General features: G+C 36.5%; 2 protein-coding genes across 4 annotated transcripts in view; one reads left to right on the forward strand and one right to left on the reverse strand.

The window, feature by feature from the left end:
• Positions 1-18,582, reverse strand: part of LOC145683580 (uncharacterized) — a 115,105-nt gene that overhangs the window by 3,258 nt on the left and 93,265 nt on the right. The gene's annotated exons all lie outside the window — the stretch shown is intronic.
• Positions 1-18,582, forward strand: part of LOC145683777 (uncharacterized) — a 139,167-nt gene that overhangs the window by 816 nt on the left and 119,769 nt on the right. The gene's annotated exons all lie outside the window — the stretch shown is intronic.

The raw sequence follows: 18,582 nt of genomic DNA on the forward strand, positions 1-18,582 counted from the left end.
CCTCTACAATGAAAAAATACTATAATTGTAATATTATTGTACATACATTACTACTACATAGATTGCATTTCGGAAACAGAATTTTATTAATATTTAACGTTAAAATTGTGACGTATATTAACCATGATAATAAATTATAAGTTTTACACTGTGTTACTTATCTGTTCATTTTTAATGTTGAAAAAAGTATTAATTATCATTGTTATGACCATTATTGTTTCTTTATTGTTACAGATTATTTCGTAACTTGAAATTTTAAAATCTCATTCCATCCTTTCGACAAAACAAACACTCATACAAATTACTGCAATTGTGTTTTTAAAGTACAAGAGATTTGTTTGTTCGTTCGTAATTTAGTGATCTTCCTTGTGAAATGTTGAATACATTTTTCAAAAAAGAAAGTGTATTTTTTAAAAGACTGAGTTCTATATTTCATTGGAATTGTTTTCTATTTTTTAATTTGAATGAAAAGTAAGTATAATGATTTACGCAAAGTATATATAGGGAAGGGATTTACGATGGAGGAAAACTAGTGATCAAGCTTTATTCTTTGTGAGAAGGAAGTCAGTAATCAAAGAAAACAAATACGACGGTATTTTCTATTTACAAATAATAATAATAATAATAATAATAATAATAATAATAATAATAATAATAATAATAATAATAATAATAATAATAATAATAATAATAATAATAATAATAATACCTATGAGTGTGCCGCGAGAATTCAAGTTAGACCCGTAGTGTGCCGCAAGTTGAAAAAGGTTGGGAAACGCTGCCCTAGAGTATACTTTCGGAATCGACCTCTCCCCGTAGAAAAAGTAATGTAATAATGTAGGGTGACCAGATTCTGACAAGCAAAAAAGTAGAACACAAATATAATAGTATATGGTAGTTCACTGCGTTGGCAATACGCATGTCCTTATTTCATTTAACATCAGCCTTAAATTAATAATTTATTTTTATTAAAAAAAAATGTTGAAGGAATTCAACACAACTCCAAACGCTTTGATGAATGACAAAGTGGTTTATTTTTATGAGCATAGAATGAAACTTCGTGTAGGCATAAATATTTTTTTTTTCTAAAATCGATTTTCGGAGCGTGGCGTTATTTTAAGGAATGATGAAATATTCAGACCGGCACAAGGCAAGGTGACCAGACGTCCCGTTTCAGCCGGGATAGACTTTTTTCCACTGTTCTTCCGTTTTTATCTGATTCTCAAACGGGACGCCTAAATGTCCCATTTTTAAGCAAAAATGACCCAGGTGTCAAGTAATTATTATTCAAAATATAAATGGTCAATGCAAATTCTACACTCTTCCGTATCAACACTCATTGGGAAGGTTCAGCCGTGTCTGGAACTTCTGAATGTTCAAGTGGGAATTGAGTGGAAGTCCTGAGTGTTCAAGTAGTTAAAAGTATTGTTGGATAGTACTTAAGTTAGAAACACCGTGTTATCACTCTTACTTGCGTGCAAATTGAAAACACTTCTGAGTCCCAAAATGCAATCTGGAAGTCAGATATTTACCCACCCACCCCCGTCGCCGATTCGTATGCGTCCCGTTTTGGAAAGTAAAAGTTCTGGTCACCTTGGCACGAGGGAACTTCTACTTGGTTAGTATCACTGTCGTAACTTGAAGTAGAAATCCTTCCTGTGTTACCAATATCTCAACAAGCCCTTTTCAGTAAAAACAATACATTACAAAACAAGAGTTTTTCTTTTTTCCTAATTTTTTGGGAAGTGTTATAAAACACACTGGTCCATCATTCAGGAAAAGAGTGCGTGTGATACAAAATGTTGTGAATAAAGAATGAAACATTAAAATATTGCAAATTAGTTAACTCAGGACATTTCACAGGACTTTTTTTTTTTAAAAAAAAGGAGGACATTTCTCGATGTTCTAGGCGTCTTCGCAACACGCAGGACAGCTCTTTAAAAAACTACTGTACTGCGAAAATCAGTACGTCTGGTCACTCTATAATAATGTGACGGGTTTGAATTCATGTATTTGGCACGGTGGCTCAGTGGTAGAACACTTACTTCTGGTGGGTGAGGTCCCTTGTTCTACCCCCAGCCAAGTAACTTTTAGGGATGGCCACAAAGTTCCGGTTCCGGCGGAACCGGTTCCGCGAGGAAACGGTCCTGTTTTCAGAACCGGTTCCAGACCTGGATCCGAAGAACCGGTTCTAGACCTGGATCCGATAAACCGGTTCCGGAACCGGATCTTCTAGAACCGAATCCGTTCAGACCCGAAAACCGGTTCCACCAGGAACCGGTTCTGGCCATCCCTAGTAACTTTGTGGCGAACAACATCGTGTCCGTGGGTTTTTTCGGGCTACTCCCGTTTCCACCCACTTCTTCATTTCGCCAATTTCTCTATCACCATTCATTTGTCTTAATCATAGTCTTCCTTAGCCTAACAGGTATGGGCGTCATTTCAGACTTCGCTTGACGGAGGGCAAGACCACCACCGACGTAAGACTTCCACGTTTTGTATTAATAGGCCTATATTAAAGCCCGTAACAAACATTTAGGCATTTCAGCTAAACGAATAAAACGCAACCTCTGGCGCGACGTTGCCAAGTGGTAAAGGGGTGTGGCTATGGGTAAACAGACAAACTACAGCGCAATCAGGTGGCAGGGGATAGACGCAGATGTGTACAAAATAAACGTGACAATACCGGTGGCCTCTCATTTGCTAGCAGCATTTAAAGGGAACTTTGAGCGCCGCCTTCAAATGCCAAGATATTTGTCACGCCGCTTAGTTGACAATCGATTAAAGTATATGTATTCCTCAAATTCTTGGAGGGTGGTCAATTGCCCCTCCTGCTTCCCCTAAATGACACTGCTACTAATAGGTACAATCGTGGGACGCTAAATTGAAAGATTTCATATTCAATTTTTTGAAGGCGATGTTGTTGGAATTGTGCATTTGTGCTTTGATACATGAAATGTTTTATATTTTGATCGAGCTAATAGTTTGACCTCGAAAACTAAAAACACATCATAATGTGTAATGGGGGCCACGGTGGCTCAGTGGTAGGGCTCTCACCTCTACTGAGTTGGACCCTGGTTCGATTTCCGGCCAAGTAAGTTTGTGATGGAGAACATCATGCTCGTGGGTTTTCTCGGGATATTTCCGTTTCCTCCCTCTTTTTCATTCTACTAATTCCACCATCATTCATTTGCTTTAATCACCGTCCCCCTTAGCCTAAAGGGTATAAAAGATGGACGTTAAACTCAAAGTTTTAATTTCATACTCTGTAATGCAGAAACGCCCACGGGGGAAATTTCTAGTACAATAAATTAATGTATTCTGTAATATAAAAAGAAGGGAGGAGAGAGGAAGACAAATGCAGGGTGTTTCAAAACAACACCGACAACGTTTGGGAGGTAATTCCTGACAGCAAGATAAAACGAAGACTATAGACCAACCTGGGTGCATAAATGCTTCCTTTCGCAGTTATAGGCTGCCGAAAACATGAAAAGATGAACTTTAAATGTCTATAGCTCCAAAACTATGAGACGTACCGTAGTCGGGTCAAGACTTCACTTAGGAACTAATATATGCGCTATCCAAAAATAAATGTTTCAGAACCCTAAGTACTCACGGAACAATTTTTATAGAGGCAGTTTGGCAGTTATAGTATTGGCAGTTATAGAGGCAAAATTGTTCCGTGAGCATATACTTTAAAGTACTCACCAACTACCTTCTTTAAAAATTGTTGCGGAATTACCACATGATTCTGAAACATGGATATTTGGATAGAGAACATACTAGTTCCTAAATGAAATCTTGATCCGACTAGAGTAGGTCCCATTGTGTTGGAGCTAAGAACCTTTAAAGTTCTTTTTCTTTTCATGTTTTCGGTGGCCTATAACTCCGAAAGGAAGCTTGATTGATTGATTGATTGATTTTGAGTTTAACGTCCCATTCAGCACCGAGGCTATATGAGACGTGGACCCACTGATTAACGTGGAATCCGAACCACATGAGCTCCTGCCGGGAATCGAACCCGGGTCTCCCACGCCACAGGCGCGTATGCTAACCGCTTAGCCACGGAGGAGCTCATCCGAAAGGAAGCATTTGTGCACCCAGGTTGGTCTATACTTTTCGTCTTATCTTGGTGTCAGGAATCACCTCTCAAACGTTGTCGATATTGTTTTGAAACACCCTGTATATACCGGTGGTTTTTGAATTCGTAAACAAGGTACGCGATAAGTAAAACAACGTCTCTCTCCATATTTATACAGAAAAAAAATAGATTACACAGTTTCATAGTGTCTTCTGTATATTACAATTCCTTTACTAAATTACGTGACCATGGGCGGCGATTAGGGGGGCAAAAGGGGGCAGTTGCCCCCCACTTTTTTGAAGTGACGTCCTAATTTATATAGTTTTATTTGGATATGTAAACAGGGTTTTCACACAATTTGGAGAAAGAAAAAAGTCTGACTTTTCCCTGACTTTCCATGACGAAAGTTCCAGGTTTTTCTGACCCCTGAATAACTTCCCCAGCCCCCCAGCCTCTACACACCCAATAGTTGGCCTTGTTCTCTTCCGCTTCTGTTTCTTTCTTTTTTAAATTTTCTTTCCAAACGAATGTAAATTTACAAACATGTGCATTAGGCCGATATTGATTAGGCCTACATATTACACAATTGTTACAAACGAAAGTGTGCAGTATACAGAGTACTTAAGAAATGGAAAAAATACACATTATAATACCAATTACAATATTATAATATTGCCGATAGTAATAAACAGTTCATACATGATTTTACTGATTTTCTTAAAAAAAAACACACATTATGTAACATACTTTTGCTGGTGCAGTTGTTAAATGCAACCCATTTAGAAATTTGTTTTAATCTTTTCTCGCATAGTTTTCTTCTCATTGATCTGAATATCCTTGTTGTCTCCGCAATTTAATTTTCTCCTCTTCTTCCTCCAACATCTTTAGTTGTTGCTGAATCTTCTGTTTCTCCCTCCTCTTCTCGTCTCCAGCATTTATTTCTCTTTTCTTTTCCAAATACACCTGATATTGTCTCATTGAACTTCTCACTGAATTTGTCATACCTCTTGTAATTATTAATCCTGATGGTCCACCTATTCTCATCACAGAATCATATATGATCCGTTGAGCAACCAGAGATTCTTCTTGTAGGTTCTCAACAATGAGAATTTTATTTATTGTGAAACCACTTTCAAAAAATGCGTTTCCGTGAAAGAACATAAAACACATTTCATAACTGACTATAAGTCAACGAAGTTCTTCCCATTTCCTGAGATTAAGTTAAAAAAAAAAAAAAAACTCATCAAGTCCAATACCATCTATATCATTGGCTATGAATTCATTCGAGTGTTCCTTAAAATCTTCAGTCTGAGCTTTCACTGTGCACTGGAGATACTATGTCTTCGCGTTCTCAGCCACTTGTTCAGATATCCTTTTGACACCATGCAATTCCTCTAAAACAGCGTCTATCCTTTTGAGTAAATATGCCAGGATGCAGTTAGATGTGTTTCTCGCAGAAAATTAGTTTCAACAACTATATCAGAGAACACTTGACTCCCTCAATTTCATCATTGAGAACACCACATTTTGCATCCATTAACAGTAAAGAAATCAACCCTCTTTCATAAATTCAGTAATTGAACAATGGACCTAAATCGATTTCTCCCTGACTTTCCCTGACCAATCTGTCATTTCCCTGACTTCACCTGATACATTTTTACTTCCTGACCTTTCCCTGACTTTCACTTATTTTCCAGAATGTGGACCCTGATAAAGGTTTTGTATTGCATTACTGTTTCATAGAAAAAATGGTGCCATATATTTGCCGTTGCGTGAGTACGTGTTGGTTATTTGTCTTCGCGTGGAGTTAAGAAAACTTCAGGAATTGCGTTTTAATTGCAATTTAAAGCAATTAATATTGCAATTGCATATTTCTTTAAATGTCGTAGCATATGCTTGCAGTACTTACTGTATTTCATTTTCTAAGAGTAAAAACATTCATTTAATGGCATGTGTGGAATTAAAAGTATAAGTTGTTCATTAATTCCTAGTTTCAATATAACTTCTGCAAAATAAGCGTCATTATTCATTACTATGATTATTATTGTCCCTTGTATTTATTTGTTTTGCAAATTTATTAAATAATCTAATCACACAATTTTCCAGACAGAATTTTAAAACGTTCATGAGCAAGAACTCAAATCTCTTCTTACACTTTCGTTGTTTAAGAGTATAAAGGGTTAATACCTACGTGTATTGCTCTTATGAATTTACTTAATAAAATAGAAATACGATATGCGGTATTTTAAGTGAAAAAGAAAGTATCCTATTAGTTATACAACCTTTCATCAAACAGTGTTAGAAACACTCAGGATATCTAACATTGATATACAATTGTTCAGATCATGTCTTGCCCCACCCCTCACTTTTAACGTCCAACTGCCGCCACTGTACGTGACTAACATACAATTTGCTGCAAAAGCAAAAGTATATCTTTGTGTTACCTATTTTGAATTTCAGTAATTTTAAAATTTCCTGATCTTGCATCTATTTATTAATAGTTTGCATAATAAAATTTGCTCCTGAATTTCTATTTTAGTAGATATACATTTTTAAAGCAATTTTCTACGTAATACCTGTATTCTTCTATAATTTTTCTTAATATAATATGTTATGTTCATACGTTTATAGCCAATTCCGTTTATATGCTTATGGCCAATTCTGTTTAATTTGTGACCTACTCTTTTCGACAATGAGATCTCGGAAACCAGAAGCTCTAGAAAAGTGCCGTTTTCACTCGTCTCTTTCAAATTCTGTGTAGATCTGCCAGTTTTCATTCAAATTTTCAAATATCGTTCTATTCAACATATTATGAGCCGTTTCGAGCCCATAAGATTAATATTGTTGTTAGGGTGAAGATAAGGTTAATATCTTTGTTAGGCAACCAGTAGAAGAGTTACGTACAGCGGGTTGACGGACATTGCAGGCGCCTTTCTTAAATCTGAATGACAAAACCTACTTCATGCTGGCAGGTGTCACCTCTACAAATTTGCTGAAAACCCCACTCACACATCTATACATTAAATGCTATTTTTGTATGTTTGTATATAGCAATTCACTTCGGCCTTGCCCACGGGGACATGAGGGGCCTGGCTCTTCTAAATTTTTACTAGCCCCATAAAATTATTAACAATAGGTTTGTAAATGGACTATAACATGGTGATGAAATTTAACATGTTTGGATCCGGTCCCTGTAATTTTTATCAGCCTCTTCCCTATATTTTTGGGCTGACTACGTGCGTGATTCACTTCTTTTGTGAGTCTCCTGTCCTTTACTTATGTGAGTAATGAGACATGCACAGTGGGAAGGAGATTCATGGTCATAACAGAGCGATGCTTTGAGTAGACAGCGCAGGTTCAGCTAGTTGTACAATGAAAATAATGCATTATAATTCTTTAATAATTAACATTTAGAGAACTTTTATGAATTGTGGTTTGTTTATATATCACTAGTAAAAACAATTTCTTTAACAAAACTATTAATGCTTCTATATTGTTAATTTCTTTTGTATTTGTTATAATAAAACTTTGTACCTAGGTATATGAATATAAGTTATTAACTACAGTGTTTTGAAAGACGACAGTCATCTGTTGATCAAGTATTACGCCTAATTCATTGACTTCTTTCCAAATATTACAATTCATTGTACACACTAAGCAGAATAAATCTACCCTTCTCTTGTGGCGCCCATGCCGTAACGTTTATTTAATTTTGCTCTGTACTGAAATGTTCGTGCATGCTAAAGATACCATACAGGGACGTACGTAGGGGCTGAGTCTTGGGGGTCCGGATCCCTCCCCCCGCAATTTCGACTTTTGTGTAAATTTAGCCTAATTTTATGGACAATTTTAGGAATTTTATTATAAAATACCCTCATATTGAGTTTGGACCTCTTCCGAAATAAATTCCTGGTTACGCTACTGAGGACCAAGACTAACGGAGAAGCCTGAGAAAGCCGTGCGATCTGAAACTATCAATGCAATCCGAGCTTTTAACATTTCCGCTTTTCTGTCTTCATATCTCCTCGGCGCGGCGTCCGTGACAGTGTTGCCAGACCGATCAGTTGGAAAAGCAGAAGACTCGAAGTTAAAAAGCAGGAGAAAGCAGTAGACACATAGGGGCAGAATTTGAGTGCAAATCCAGGGGTAACAAAAAAAATTGCCATTCTCAAGGGGACAATGGTCAAACTAGCAGTCCAGAATTCATTATTACAGTAGAGCGTCGATTATCCGAATGTCGGTCAACCGAACGACCGCTTAACCGAACTGAGTACTCGCTCGCACCTGTTACTCTCCCACTCTACCGTCCATCATCCCCCTCACTCCCAAACCAAGTTTCCCACAGGAGTCGCCGCACTGAGCCACCGCTGGCGGAACATTGCTTCTAATGGGGCTTTCATAAGGCGCTGCTGACCGCCAAGCCGCCAGTCGCTGTGTTTCAACAATCAGCACACTTCTGTCAGTTTGGCACTGGCTGTAGAAGTACAGTACAGTACAGCTCGATTATCCGAACAAACCAGTTTTCCGAACACCCATGTCCCCCAATTACTTCGGATAATCGACGCTCTACTGTACTTTCATTTCAAAATAAAACAATACATACAAAACACTTATTTGAATTACTTCAAAAATAAGTTTCATTAAGAATTTTTTTTTCCCGATGATTAGGTAATCTTTTAAAGGTAGAAGGACCCTCATGCACCCTTTATATTAATAATGTTTGATACATACGCATCAATGGTACATATGAAGTAAGACGTAGTGAAACAGTAAGGTGGGGTGGGAAAATACCTTATCATGCACCTAGCGATAGTATAGCTATATGATACACTCGCAGGTGATCGTGACGTAAGACGACTTTTGGCTCACAATCATGGAGAGGTGATCTAAGCTACTCTTCCAACCTAAGTCCCAATATAAAACAACACATAATCGTAAATCTTACAGTAAGTCATAATGATTATCAACCATCATGCATATACAAGATGACGTTTAATTGTATCCTTGTATTCATATTATATACAGCAAACCTCTAGAACTATATGCTCTACGGAACTTCGTGTTTGCACACAGAGAAATTTCCTCTTTTGTGTAAGGAAAAATATGAAAATATAATATTAACAATAATATATTTCTTTAACTTCTTGAAGTAGAGAAAAAGCAGGAGATTGTTCACTTTTCATTTCTTTCGCAGCAGATCAGTAGAACGTAGAAAAAGCAGGAGATTTCCTGCAAAATCAGTAGCTCTGGCAACACTGGTCCGTGAAACGAAGGGATTACGACCCCTTTGAGCCGTATGTCTACCCTGTGTAGGCGCTAATTTTGGCCTTAGTCGGTACACTAACTCTTCTGCACCGAGCTTAACTGCAGAAGAAACTCATTAAATTAAATAATATGTTAGAAGTACGAGGAGTGGTGGTTGTTTTTCGACATGGTCTCCATATCGGCTGAGGCACTTCTCGCATCGTTGGATGAGTTTGAATATTCCCTCCTGATAAAAATCGTGCCCTTGCGTGTTCAGCCACGTTGTTACGAAGCGTTTCACCTCCTAGTCTGAAGCGAAGCGACTGTTCCTTTGGTGCTCCTTCAAGTGCAGGAACAGTTGAAAGTCGCTTGGAGCGATGTTCGGGCAATGAGGAGGGTGGACAATGATGTCCCAGCAAAACCGCTTCAACAGCGTGGTATCCTTTTGGGCTGTATGCGGGCGCGCGTTGTCATGAAGGAAGATGAAGCCCTCGGTGAGAAGTCTTGGCTGTTTTCTCCTGGACGTGTCAAGGTCTAATAATATTGGTGAACTTCAGCCGCGGTTACATATTTCGCCTACAGAAATCGAATAACAGAGGAAACTTCTTTGCGAAACCAGTTTGCCAAACGAGTCATCATTTGTATTTATCTACAACTAACGCCGTAGGTGTCAGGTGGCTAAAACTTTGGACAGTTGCCAACTCCATGTATTAAAATTATCACACACTCCTCACTTCTGTATAACAGATGAAACTCCAGAAATATTGGCCTTGTAATCTTAGTTTCTGGTCCTCCCTCGTAGATTAGTTCGCTTGTTTGTTGAGATTTAGCGTTTTCTTTTAAGACCGAGGATAATAAGACATAGATGTAGAATTTCAGACGAAATCTGAATGACCATATTTCGTTGATTTTTAATCCCCTTCTCAGCAGTAGTCCTACACACTATATGAGAAATAACGTTTTCTCGTCTCATTTCGTAAAATTTTGTCGTGAGTCTCGTCTCGATTTGCGAACATACCTTGTATTTTCGGATAACTTTTTTAGTACAGATGCTTATGTAAATTTATGTAAGCTTTTTGGCATAATTTCATGTAGAAATAGTCAGAATCCTTCCTCATTGAAAGGGGTCCACAAAGGCTGTGAAATAATAATAATAATATTTAAACTATAATAATTATTAGGATATATTATGTAATGAGTTTCGAATCTGTAAAGGTTGATAAGGGCTCTTCATTGTGTTTGTACAATCGCTCTATCAATTTACAGATTGTAAACTACAACAGTGTTTTGAAGTTCAATTTCTAAGCAGGAACGGAGCTCCTCCATGGCTAAGCGGTTAGCGTACGCGCCTTTGGCGCGGAAGACCCGTGTTCGATTCCCGGCGGTAACTCATGTGGTTCGGATTCCACGTTAATCAGTAAGTCCACGTCTCATATATCCTCGTTGCTGAAAGGGACGCTAGCAGGAACGCTTCGCAACTGCAGAATGGATTTAGCACAGTATGAAAACAGATCCAGAAAACCAGGCGCACACCCAGAAATTTTTGTTCGGAGAGCTACAAGCGTTGGGTAATCCAACACTACAAGCCACTACGTCTATATAGTATTGAACGGATATTATTCTATAACCAAAAACACAATAAGTAATTGCAAAATACTTCCATGTATATTTTCACAAAAAAATAAGAGAAAGAGTACAGATTAAGTGTAAGATCAAATTTTCATGCTATATCAGTAATTTCCCTGTTTAACAAGAATAGTTTTATTGAGAATGTTTGTTGAGTTAGAATGTTTTGGGGTTGGGAGTCCGTGGGTGCACCCCTGAGAAAACCCCTCCCAAATAGAGGTCTGCACGGGCCGGAATTTTCAGCTCGAGCCCTGCCCGGCCTGGCCCGTGAAATTACAATGTGAGTGCCCGTCCCGAGTCTGAAATATGTTTTAACATTTAGGTTCGATCCCGGCCCGAGCTCGTGTGGTAATCAAATAAACCCGAATTACAGAAACTTAATAATTAACGGAAAATTGTATTTTTATTTACACCAATTAGAGGTATAATTGTGATGTTGTGCTTTAAAAGTTCTTCAGAAAGAACGGTGGAATATGCTATATCATTGTACAGTATATTTACAATATTAGGGCCGACAGATATGGTTGTATATTTAAAAATTTACGGCCCGGGCCTGAAGTAATATATGCTTTGCAGGCCCGAGCCCATGCAGACCTCTACTCCCAAAATGTAAGATAAAGTTCCAGGTGCTAATGGGCATAAATAACTTATGTTAAGGCACAACAGAAATTTCAATTAAATGAAGTGAAATGAAAACTTTTTCAAGTAGACCCTTCACCCTAGCCTTTCACTAGTCAGCATCGACGCTTTTAAATGCTATACAAATAAGCACCGCTATGAAAACATCAACGACAACAGATAAATTCTCATTGCACCAACAGAGTATTCTGTACCTTAGATGAAAAACAAACTGTAAAATTGTAGATCAGGGGGGCACGCAGAATTCTTTTTTTTTTTTAAATTGGGGTTGAGTGGGTCCAAACTTTGGCACGGAAGTCCAATACTAGAATCCACTATGTCTATGTACTGTTGAACGAGTATTATACAGCACTTGAAAAAATGATATATAATTGTAAAATACTTCCACCTATATTTTCAGAAAGAAAATATGGAAGTAGATTGTTTCTATAAGATAAATAGTATAGGTCAAGTGTAAGATCAAAATTTCATGCTACATCAATCATTTTCCTGTTAAGCAAGGATAGTTCTATTGAGAAAGTGTGCATATGTATGTTGAATCAGGAAGTTTTTTTAGCGGTCCAGACCCGCTGGACCCCCTTAGATGCGCCCCTGCACATCCTATTAGAGAAAAATATATCAGCTGCTTTACGGCAGAAGTTTTTTTTATTGCTATATAAACTTTACATGAATGTAGAAAAGAAGGAGGCTTTAGATATTTTCGCAGGGGGTCATACGTCCTTATTTACGCTACTGAATAGGTGGTCTTTTTTGAACAAATAGCGGTGTTGCGCGTATCGTGATATTTTTTTCAACTAAGATTGAAACCGGAACTGATAGTAGGTTTACACCACTTCCGGTTTCAGTAGTGAGATTAGAGTGAAGATAAAAATATATTCTTGGAAAGCTTAATTGATTGAAGAGATCTGTTTCTTCCTATCAATTACCGTTTTTACTCTATAGCGAAAAAGATTGAAAACCGTAAATGGCCGGCTTCTGCCACTTAAAGTTTGAATGAAGGGTTGAGTAAGGATTTTCCGATCAAGATTCTGGGAAAATTTATTTTCCTGACTTCGGAAAAGTTCTCGAATCGAAAAAACCCCAAATTTAAAAAAAATCGGGAACTTCTATGAATTCTGGAATTTTCTAAATTCCGGATATTTTTCCGAAATCCATAATTTTTTCCAAATTCCGTAATTTTTCTGAATTCCTTACTTTTTTTAAAAATTCCTTCCGATAACCAACATTTTCTAAATTCCGGATTTTTTCTGAAATAGAGAATTTTTCGAAATACGAAATTTTTAAATTCTGGATTTTTCTGAAATCCGGATTTTTTTTCCGAATTTCGTATTTTTTCTGAAATCTGAAATTTTCTAAATTTCGGAATTTTTCGAATTCCTGATTTTTTCCCCGAAATTCGCAATTTCTCCGATTTTATTTTCCTGATCCGGAAAAGTAAAAAATCCGGAGTTGGCCATGAAAAGTCCACTTTAAGTTATCTATGGTCGTTTTTATTTTATGTTAATAAATATTGAAACCGGAAGTGATAATTTGATTTCTATCACTTCGAGTTTGAATAGACAGTAAAGATTGAAGATAAAATGTATTTTTGGGACACTTAATCTATTGCACGAAACTACTTCTCAGTATTTATTACTGTTTTATCTCTCTAGTTTTCACTGCTTAATATTATTGTAATTACACTATCAAATACTATCGCTGTAATGTTGTACTTGATGCAAAACAAAGTAACTATCATTTTAAACATTCCCTACGAATTCGTCGTTTTAAGCACTGTTGCAAACTTTACCAATGTTTATGATATCTCCGGAACAGTTTGAGATATCATATTGCTGTAAACGGCATTTTCATTGTTTCGTTTGTTGGAAGCCATATAATTCCTTAAGGGTCTTCACTACAGCGAAATTAAACTACCGTTAATTTTAATTTTTTTTTCTGTAATATCTTCAAAACAAATAAAAATATTCGAAAAGCAGAAACGTAGTGAACTAGGCAATACGATTTTGCGTGTGACACCATTATAACTACTCATCTATCTGCTTTCGATTTGCAACTGTAGATAGATTTAGTATTTTTTTGCGGGTTCTGTAAATAGCGGCATACCAAAAGCAGATAGATGAATTGTGGTAAAGGTATCACATAAGGTGCAAAATCGTATTGTCTAGTTCACTACGTTTCTGCTTTTCGAATATTTTTATTTGTTTTGAAGATATTACAGAAAAACTCTAAAATTAGCAGTAGTTTAATTTTGCTGTAATGAATTAAGTACGATACTCATCTTAGCACTTTTTCGAAATAAAACCGGTATAAAAATGTTTTCAGTTTCTTGCAATTTTGTTCCTACTTATCTTAAATGCATCATATCATGGTTGTGGTATCCGACAGAAAATTACTTTAGAAATTCACTGTCTCGTTTTATCTCAGTTGCTTTCTTAGTGCTCTTCGAAATTCGGATATTTACGATACTGTAGCATCGTTACTTGGCAACACTGAATAAAAGGTGTAATATTTTAATGTTTCGTTTTACATGCAGATTTGAAATATGTAATAACTTGATGTAGTGGTATTTGGAAAATGAAGCTTTATATTGAAATGGCAACACTGTTAATCTAGTGATATTGTGGAGTAAGCCAAACATTTTCCCCTTTCTGATATTTGATATTTGGTACAAATTTCGGCTATTTCCTTCAACTAGTTTATAAAATATAAGGAGGGTTCACTTTAAAGAGATTCACCCTACACTGAGAAAAAAAATTGTAGGTGGCATACTTAAAAACGTAGGTTACATTCGTAATTCCTGTAGTTTCTGGACTTAACGTACAACCGTATATAACATCCTGCAGCAAACGTATAGCTGAAAAAGTATGTATTATACGTACTGTCTGCATAAGTGCAATGACGTCATTCGTGTGACGTCATCTGCAGTAACAAGTATATACGGAGGTGATATCTAGCTTTGTGACGTCAGGGTCGTATGTAGCATGTGGGTTAATAATGACGACATACACTGACTATCAGGACGGAGCATGATTTCAAGAAGTATGCAATATACGTTCTGTACGTATGTTTCTTGCGTTCAACCCCGAGACAGCATTTATATTGTACTTGTGCCCCATACGTACGACTAGATACAGTATACGTATTGTACGTATGTATTATACAGATTTTCCTTATGTCGCACACAGCTTGTCCAGATACAGCATACAGAATATCCGTATGCACCATACAGAGTGCATATATGTAGCTTACAGACTGTCTGCATGCAGCATATAGATTATACGTATGTCGCGTACAGGTTGGCCATATGTAATGTATAGATCGGATGTATATAGCTAATAGGTTGTCTATATGAAATATACAGATTTTACCTGTATCGAATACGTATTGCCTTCTTGTCATGTATGGATCGGACATATGCAGGATCTAGAGTGTACGTATAGTGCACCATTATTAAAGTGCTGCAACATACTGCAAAGTGCATGATACATTCTTACTGTAATGTTGTCAAATATTGTTTTACTCTGTATGAAAACAAAAATAGCTTAAAATATGGTTGATCTCCTTTGTGCCAATAATAATAAAATTAACAATACTACACTTTTCAAATCTTAGTTTGGAGCAGTGAAACTGTCCAAAGAAATGTATTTACCTGCAGGGTGTCCTATAAGTTTGGGCTTCCTGCTAATTCGTTGGAAAGCTACTGCAAAGTCAAGTGTTGAAAAGTGACACAAGCGTTAATTTTAAAATTATGGGCACAAAGCAGGGGCGGATCCAGGACGTACTTCTGGGGGGGGGGGGGGCGGTCGGCGGTAATACTTCTACTTTTAAGAGCTCCAAACTTGTTATGGATGGGTTTATTTATATATAAAATAAGAAAGTTTCCTCTTGTGGGGGGGGGGGGGCGATCGCCCCGATCGCCCCCCTCTGGATCCGCCCCTGGCACAAAGGAGGTTAACCATATATTAAACTATTTTCGTTTCCATACAGAGTAAATCAATATGTGATATATTACTGTAAGAATTTATCATATGGTTTGCAGTTAGTTAGTTGCAGCACCTCAATAATAATGCAAAATGCACAGCCTTATACAATCCTATATTCAAACTCAAACAAGATTTACGTACAATCATTTATTAAGCTGTTATCATCCATTGCTTGTACGATATAAAGATTATTTTACCTCATTCTTTTCCTTAATAGTATCTTCTACTAAAGTGCAGTTGTTACCACAAGAGGCCTGAATAGAATTTTCCAGAAATAACTTCTCTGTACATTTTAATTAACAGGTATTTTTTTTTTTTTTTAAATGTCGCAATAATTAAAAGTGTGGTGTCAGCCGGAAACGCATTCGCTTACAATATTATTCCTACTCAGTACTCGCCATTAAAAATGAAACACCAAGAAGGAGACTGGGTAGATGCGCCAAAGTTCCCAGGCCGATACCTAATAGTAAGTGCAGAATACTCTTAAACGTTCGCTGTATTCGCTGTGTGACAACGTGGTGACAGCGGAGGCGTTGTGCAGCCATCGACTAAACATATTTATTCTTCCCTGCTATAGACATTCTGCAAATTTGGACTTTCCTGGATGCATCCTTCTTAGTGCAACATTTTAAGGAAAGAGCAATGTAACAGTCTCATACATTGCTTAAAGAAAGAGCAATGATTCTCAGAATTACTCGGAAGATATATATACACAATAATTTAAAACGGTTATTTCAAACTTTGCAATTCAAAGCACGAAAAGAACTATAGATAAAGGAACACTGATTTTAGCCAAATAGTAATTAGTAAACTCAATCACACTCAGTACCATTAGTTGCTTGGTGTTATCCGTAAGTCAGAGATCACGGTATCTCATTTCGTGTAGATTTTTGCATTTGTTTAACGCTAAAAATGTATTTTATCGCTAATTGAACCCAGTACCATATATATACCGACAGGACGTACCTTAGTCACAAGGTGACATGAGTGAAACACTAAACTATTCGATTGACACCTGCGGCCTTGTCAACACTAGAGAAAGTTACAAAGTGATTAAGTAAATACGGAACATAGTTCATACAAAGTATAGCGATGTATGAAGTCTCCGTTTCATACGACTTGGATAAAGGATACATCTGAAATAGCAACAAAGAAATATATAATGATTTCTCTGGATAATTTGGATTAGTCCAGAATTCGAACACACACACGCTGGTAAGTCCAACATTTTTTTTTTTTTTTAACTTCTTTCTTCGGATTCCCAATAAAGTTGACTACTGAAAAGCTGAGTTATAGATTCTGTATTAAAACAACACCTTCGCTAGACATGTTCAGTATACACATTGTCTTACATACAGAACAATACATTAGTTATTAATGCATGTCTGAAATAATAGTGCTTCGTATAGAATTTTACTTCATCCAATCGCAATAGCACAAAGATAAAAAATATTGCTAGGGATAATGTTCTTATTACAGAGAAAAAGAATTAAAATGACTTAACATTAACAATCATTTTCTTTAAACAGAGATAATATTTTATTATAATTTATGGAAGAAAGAAATAATTTGTAGTACAGTATCTTTATTAGGGTTATATATTCGTACAAAATAATGTAAGTACAACTGAGTCTGTCTTCAGAAAGGGCGTAATTTTAGCCACAACCTACACTGCTTCTTTTGACTGTCTTTCAAGCAGAATCCTGGTTTGATGCACGAAATACCTGCAACAAAAATCAGAAAATATTTAAAATGTTATATTCAGTGTGCTTAATTTGGTTGTACTTAACAATACAAAGTATCTTAACATTTTTGAGATTAAATGGACAAAATCTGTTCGGTCAGGTATGGACTTTTGGGTTGCACGTAGAAAAACTATGAAGTGTTTATTGATGCTGAACAACAACTCAAAATGTATTACCATTCAAAAGTAAGTGGGTACCTCAATGGTGTTCGGGCTACCATGGGGTACCTAATGTCTGTATTTTTTAGATATATGAAAATATATGTCTCTAAAATGTAAGGAACTGACATCTGTTTACCGAAAACCTCAACTCGGTAAGCCTTATGGATATCGAGATATGGGAAAATAAAGAGCGACACTACAGAACTGTGGAGTTTGCGTACTAGATGGTGCAGTTTCGGAAACGTAATTACGAGGGCTTACAACAACCTCAAAAGTAGTTTCAATTAAATACACTACACACACGCCCTGATGGGGGTTTTCGGGTACCATGATATTCCCAGAACTCTCATTTCTAAATATTCTAAAATATGTCTTAATAACGTTTTAAAGAACGTTAGAGGTGTGTGTTTACCGAAACCGCAAGTCGGTACGCCTAACAGTTACCGAAATATGGTGAAATAAAAAGCGACACCATAGGTACGTGGAGCTTGCATATTAGACAGTACAATTTAGAAAATTAATTAAAATATGACTATCAAGATATTGTCAAATAAAGGGAGGATCCATACAGTTATGGGGTTTTCGTGTTAGGTGGTAAAATTTCCGAAACCGGTCATGTAAAGTTAATAAGCATCAGTAGCAATTTCATCTTAAAATAATTAGGTATTTCCATGGAGTTTAAGAACATCATGGGGTCTACCAAGATTAAATTTTAAAAGTTTTGTAAAATATATTTTGACATTTGTAAAGAGTATTAGAAATATGTATTTACCTAAAAGTTCCAGCTAGTACATCTAGCAGCTAGAGAGACACCATACAATAAAAGCGTATTAGATCTGGAAATTTCAGAAAACAATTATTGATCCTAACAAAAGTTAAATAAGATGGTACTTATATGGGTTAAGTGAGAACCTCAGACTCGTCAGTACAATTTCGATCGAAAGATTAATTCAGCTCTAAATTTTCTTTGGACAATTCCAAGCGTTCATCGGGCTCTGAAATAAAGTGAACATTTTTTGTCAATATCTAATATAGCAAGCGAGATATAAGGAATTATGTATTTTATGACGTCGTAAAAATAGAGACCCACATGGATTTGTACT

The sequence above is a fragment of the Thermobia domestica genome, chromosome 4 (genome assembly GCF_964235325.1).
Source record: "Thermobia domestica chromosome 4, izTheDome1.hap1.1, whole genome shotgun sequence".
NCBI classification, from domain to species: domain Eukaryota; kingdom Metazoa; phylum Arthropoda; class Insecta; order Zygentoma; family Lepismatidae; genus Thermobia; species Thermobia domestica.